Genomic DNA, 6,295 nt, shown 5'->3' on the forward strand with positions numbered 1-6,295 from the left:
AATAAAATTACTTATTTTTTAAATGCCTCCTCTGTCCCTTGTTCAATCCCTATGTAAGGCACATGCACAATAATACAATACAATACAATAACATTTCTATAGCGCTTTTCTCCCATAGGACTCAAAGCGCTTAGGCTCTCTCAGATTCAGTAGTTAGTAGGATGAAGTATTCACACAACAAAAGTTATATTTCTGCAAATGCCAGACGGAACAGGTGGGTTTTCAGTCTGGATTTAAACACATCCAGGGATGGGGCTGTCCTGATCTGTTGAGGTAAGGAGTTCCAAAACATAGGGGCAGCATGACAGAAGGGTCTGGGACCAAAAGTTTCCAAGTGGACTCTGGGTATGACTAGATTATTAGAACCTGTGGATCTGAGAATGCGGGGATTGCTACGCAGCTGTAACATATCTTTCAAGTATCCAGGGCCTAGATTATTCAGGGATTTAAATGTCAGTAGGCCGATCTTGAATAGGACCCTCCATTCTATAGGTAGCCAGTGAAGGGAATGCAGGACTGGCATTATGTGGCAGTGACGGGGTTGGTTGGTTAGCAGTCTGGCAGCAGTATTCTGTATCAGCTGTAGGCGGTACAAGACCTTTTTTGGAAGGCCAGTGTAGAGAGCATTGCAGTAGTCCAGTCGGGATGTGATGAAGGCGTGGACTAAGGTTGGCAGATCTTCTGGGGGTATGAGGTGCTTGATTTTTGCAATGTTCTTTAGGTGAAAATAGGATGATTTCACCACCGCAGAGATTTGAGTTCTGAAGTTTAAATCCCCATCAATTAGAACTCCCAGGCTACGCACATGATCAGAGCTGCGTAGATCCGTGCCTCCTATTCCCAGTGGTGAAGACTGCAAGTTAAGTTGTTTTGTTATCATGCTCTGCCCTCCAATCAGAAGGACTTCAGTTTTGTCTGCATTTAGTTTCAGCCAGTTGTCATTCATCCATTGCTGTAGTTCACGTAAGCAGGCGTTTATAGTTAGAGTTGGGTCTGTCACACCAGGCTTGAAGGAAAGATATAGTTGGGTGTCGTCTGCGTAGCAGTGGTATGTCAGGCCATGTTTTTGGATTAGTTTTCCCAATGGTAGCATGTAAATCGTGAAAAGCAGGGGAGAGAGGATTGAGCCCTGACGCACCCCATACTTAAGTGTTACAGGGGTGGACAGGAAGGGCCCCATAGACACTTTGTGGGTTCTGCCACTCAAGAAGGATTGGAACCACTGAAGTACTATGCCATCAATGCCGCAGTATTCCTGTAGCCTGTTTATCAAGATGTCATGGTCAACTGTGTCAAAGGCTGCAGAAAGGTCTAGCAGTATGAGGATCGAGCACTCTCCTCTGTCTCTTGCCATGAGCAGGTGGTTGCATATTTGGATGAGGGCAGTTTCAGTGCTGTGGTGTTTCCTGAAGCCAGACTGGAATGGGTCATAACTGTTATTTTGTAGGATTCTGGCTTCTAGCTGGAGGTATACAGCTTCTTCAATTAGCTTGCCCAGAAAGGGGAGGTTAGAGACAGGTCTGTGGCTTCATCATGTCCATGCTTATAATGTAACATCCTGGCATGTCACTTCTGCCTTGCCATCTCCATCATCAGAGGTTGGAGAATTTTATGGCAGGGTGAGTGGGCTGCAGCACCAGAGTGATAATGCTGTGGTAATACAGACCTGGAATAAAGATCATTTTGGCCAAGTAAGTATGCATTTCACTTCATATATGAACACTGAAGTTGCAGGTAACATGATGAAGAAAAATGTAGATGGAGTCCCAATCCTTCTAATATTGTAACTTCTTTAACCCCGTAAGGGTTAAAGATGCCGACCTGCATATGACATTTTATCTGCAGTCAGACTGTAATATAACTCTCACTGATAACTAATTAAAAGTCATAAAATTCCTGTGGGTCTGTTGAACCCTTCTGAGTGCAGGAAACAGATAAAAAGTGAAATAGATTCGTCTGTATGAAAGTTGAACAGCATTAAAAAGTTAAACGTCATTTACTCAAGACAGTAAAAAGTTTAAACGTGCATTTTTAACCTTTGATATCAAAATAAGACTATAGGGTTCAAGGACAGTCCAGTTTTGGATTAGGACTATAGATACAATTGTCTATCTCATCATTTCATTTTCACCTCAGGTTGACTTTAACTTGGCTCCACCCCCTTTCCTGAATTTGAACCCCAGTCACTCAATGACCAACTGTACCAGGTTTGAGGCTTGTGCTATTAACAGTTCAAGAATGGCAGCAATTAAATATTCCCCATGAAAATCAATAGGTGAATTTTGATTGGCTTTTGTAGGCTCCACCCACTTTTCTGAATATTAATCCCAGTCACCCAGTGACCAACTGTGCAAAGTTTGAGAACCCTACCATTAACAGTGTAAGAATGGCTGCAGTTTACATTTTCCCAGTGAAATTTGTATTTGTCTCCTCCAACTTTTTGGTTATGGGGACAAAAAGTATTCTGTATGTTATTCCAGGTAATGTACTATGTGTGTGCCAAATTTCATTCAAATCCGTTCAGCCATTGTTGCGTGATTGAGTAACAAACATCTAAATTCATGCTTTACCAATTACCTTGCACTGATCTGCTGAAACTGGCTTGGCCAGAGCAAAACATTTTCATAAGGTTTGGATTCCCCAGTGATTTCCTTCATCTTCTTGCCCTTATGTACTAATATATTTACTGGGTTGTTTGAATCCAGAATTGGAATGCCACCAACAAATGCGGATCATTACACTGGGCCACCATTAAATTGTAGGAGTTGATGGCTACAGCCCAAAACAAACACCAAAAATGCATGACCTATTGCCTACCCTGGCTGGAGTTGAAAGAAACTCATAGATTCAAACTAATGAATTCCCAGAGGTGAGGGGACTTCTGTTCCTACATCATGGGATGCCTTGGAAGGAATTGGATATGGATATACTTGAGTCATACTAGGTAAGGAGAGTGTCATGGCAAAATGCAGGGTTAGTAGTGTAGGAGGGGAAACTGGCAGATGTACTGTAATGTCTGCAAGAGACCCATAGATGACCACTTCCCTTGTGCCCCAATTCTCTTCTCATTCGTCTTCTTTATTCTTTCTTACTTGCTTCCTGTGTACATACCGTATCAACCCTTAGAAGGATAAGTAACCCTGAACTATAAACCCATGCTTGAAAATGGAGCAATCGAATTTTACCTCAGCAAGATTTGATTAATTTCCTCCAAGCAGACACACAACGACTGTAGTAACACAGAGGTGTGAGACACAGAGGTGCCTGGCTCTTCTACTGACCACATATGCTATTGCTCCGTTGTTATTGCCTGATGAAGCGGGATCAAACCTGCGAAATGCATTGCATATTTGGAGTTCATAAATAAAATAAATTAACTGTCTTTACTACAGTCGTTGTGTGTCTACCTGGAGGAGAAGTCCACCACTACCTCCTCTATTTACCAAAAATTTGGTTTTTAAGCTCATTTAGCTTCCTTTTATCCTTTGGCGCCTCTGTTCTCCTGCATAATACTAAGTCCACCCTGGGTGGAGGGTTGAACCCCCTTTTTTCTCATCTACAGAGAGCGATTTCTTATTCCTGAGTGGGGTCAGGAAAATCTCCCCACCTGCTTTTACAGTGGTTGCCTAATGGTAACCCTGGTTTGTGAGTATTAAACCTTATGCCTAATGGTAACCCTGGTTTGTGAGTACCTCAAACCTTTTTCATTTTAGTTGCTTTTAACATAGGTGTATCATACACTGGGCCCCTCTCAGGGTTGAAGTGTCCCTACTGCTTCTGTTATCTCCCCAAATGTTCAACAAGTCCTGTTATTTAAGGTTTAGTAGGCACTGGGTCAAACTCGATGCGTGGGCTCCCTTAACCCTCCCATGATCATTACCCCAATGCTCCCTGAGCACCCTCACTGCATTAATCACCCACTGGCAAGGACCCCCTCTTCCATGTGCAGGGACCCCCTCTTCCATGTGCAGGGACCTCCTTTCCATGTGCACAAACCCCTTCTTCCATGTGCAGGAACCCCCTCTCCCATGTGCAGGGACCCCACTTTCCATGTGCAGGGACCCCCTCTTCCATGTGCTGGGACCTCCTCTTCCATGTGCAGGGACCTCCTCTTCCATGTGCAGGGACCCCCCTTCCATGTGCACAAACCCCTTCTTCCATGTGCAGGAACCCCCTCTCTCATGTGCAGGGACCCCCCTTTCCATGTGCAGGGACCTCCTCTTTCATGTGCAGGGACCTCCTCTTCCATGTGCAGGGACCCCCTCTTCCATGTGCAGGAACCTCCTCTTCCATGTGCACAAACCCCTTCTTCCATGTGCAGGGACCCCCCTTCCATGTGCAGGGACCTCCTCTTACATGTGCAGGGACCCCCTCTTCCATGTACAGGGACCTCCTCTTCCATGTGCACAAACCCCTTCTTCCATGTGCAGGGACCCATGTACAGATGCAGTTTTCATCTGATAAAGATCTTTTGTCAGGTGTGCAAGATAAGGAATGCAGGGATGATGCTTGGCTATAGCAGTCGAAACAGGCAATTTGAGTGCCAGTGGCTGTCTGGTTAAATGGAGTCTGCATAGACTGCAATGTTTATTGTGGCTTCGCCAGCGCATACCAGTTAATTTAGGCGCCAGTGTTACCAAACTCAGATGCCAACAGCCTCACCAATAAAGTAATTTGGGTGCTGAACATGTAGGGGTGTTAGCAGCAACAACAACATAACATTTGTAAAGCATTTTTACTCCCATAAAACACAAAGCGCATAAGCTTGTCTCAGATCAGTACATAGTGATGTGTACATGGGAATAACTTATGTGATCATGAACGCCAGACTAAACAGGTGGCTTTTCAGTTTTGTTTTAAACGTGTCTAGGGTTGGAGATGTCTTGATTAAGTTTGGCAATGCATTCCACAGGGTAGGGGCAGCATTACAGAATGACAAGACAAATAACATTTATATCACGCTTTTCTCCTGGCGGACTCAAAGCGCCAGAGCAGCAGCCACTAGGGCGCGCTCTATAGGCAGTAGCAGTGTTAGGGAGACTTGCCAAAGGTCTCCTGCTGAATAGGTGCTGGCTTACTGAACAGGCAGAGCCAAGATTCGAACCCAGGTCTCCTGTGTCAGAGGCAGAGCCCTTAACCATTACACCACCCAGCCACCAGGATGCTCGGGCTCCATAGGTTTTTAGTTGGACTCTGGGGTCGGTCAAGTTATTGGATCCTTTCAATCTGAGGTTGTGGGAGATGTGGCGCAGCTGCGGTGAAAGGCAGTGCGGATGGGGGGGTGGGGGGGTTGTTGGATTTTAGGGTTAGACATCGGCAGAAGAATGGGTTATTTGAAGATAGGGTTAGATGTAGTGTTAATTATCAGCAGATTTTGTGGCAGAGGATCAGCTAGGGTAAGGAACCAGTAGAAGAAGGAGCAGGGTTAGGTTAGTTATTAGTAAAATATCAGTAAAAATTAGAAAACAAACTGTAATTAGTCACTGGCAATAGTAGAATATCAGTCATTTGACCAATATTCTAGTCGCTTTCCCCGGCGCTCTATTTACATGTACGCAAAGCAGTTAACGCAAGCCACAAAGTTTTATGTCTGTAGATAACTTTCCTTTCCTTTTCTTTCTCTACTGTTCTTTCTCAAGCCCCGCCCTCTCTCTCTCTCTGGCCCACATGCAATTTACTTTTTCACCTGTTTTATCTCCTAGGAGATCATTTTTCATCTTCTCTTTAAAATAACTTTCCAGCACTTTGCAATTGAAAAAGTCCTAAAAAGTAGGTGAAAAGGTACTACATAGCTCCCAACTGTCCCTCTTTTGGAGGGACAGTGCCTCTTTGAGAGCCCTGTCCGTCTGTCCCTCTTTCCTCCTCATCTGTCCCTCTTTCAGGACTTTGTCCCTCTTTCTAAGTAGATATATATATTCCTCTACTAAAAAATTTTTGTTCGACTCTAAATTTTCCCAGCCTTTAAATTGATGTATTACTAATTTTAAAATGTTAATATGAAGGACCAGCGTGGTTTGAATATAAAACAACATATTTTTTTTAGGAAAGCTTTATGGTATGCGTGACTAGGGGTGTGACAGGGGCGTGGTCAGAGGTGTGGCAGGGGCCGGGCTTAAGTGTCCCTCTTTCTCATCTCAAAAGGTTGGGAGGTATGGTACTATCAAACTTATTTGAAGTATTTTCTTGCTTGCTGGTGGCTTAACAGGCATTTATTAACAAATTGTGAAAATATCATCTTGGAGAAAAGTCAGGAGAAAAAGTAAATTGCATATGACCCTCTCTCTCTCTCTCGGGC

This window comes from Hyperolius riggenbachi, chromosome 1 (genome assembly GCF_040937935.1).
Source record: "Hyperolius riggenbachi isolate aHypRig1 chromosome 1, aHypRig1.pri, whole genome shotgun sequence".
Classification (NCBI taxonomy): domain Eukaryota; kingdom Metazoa; phylum Chordata; class Amphibia; order Anura; family Hyperoliidae; genus Hyperolius; species Hyperolius riggenbachi.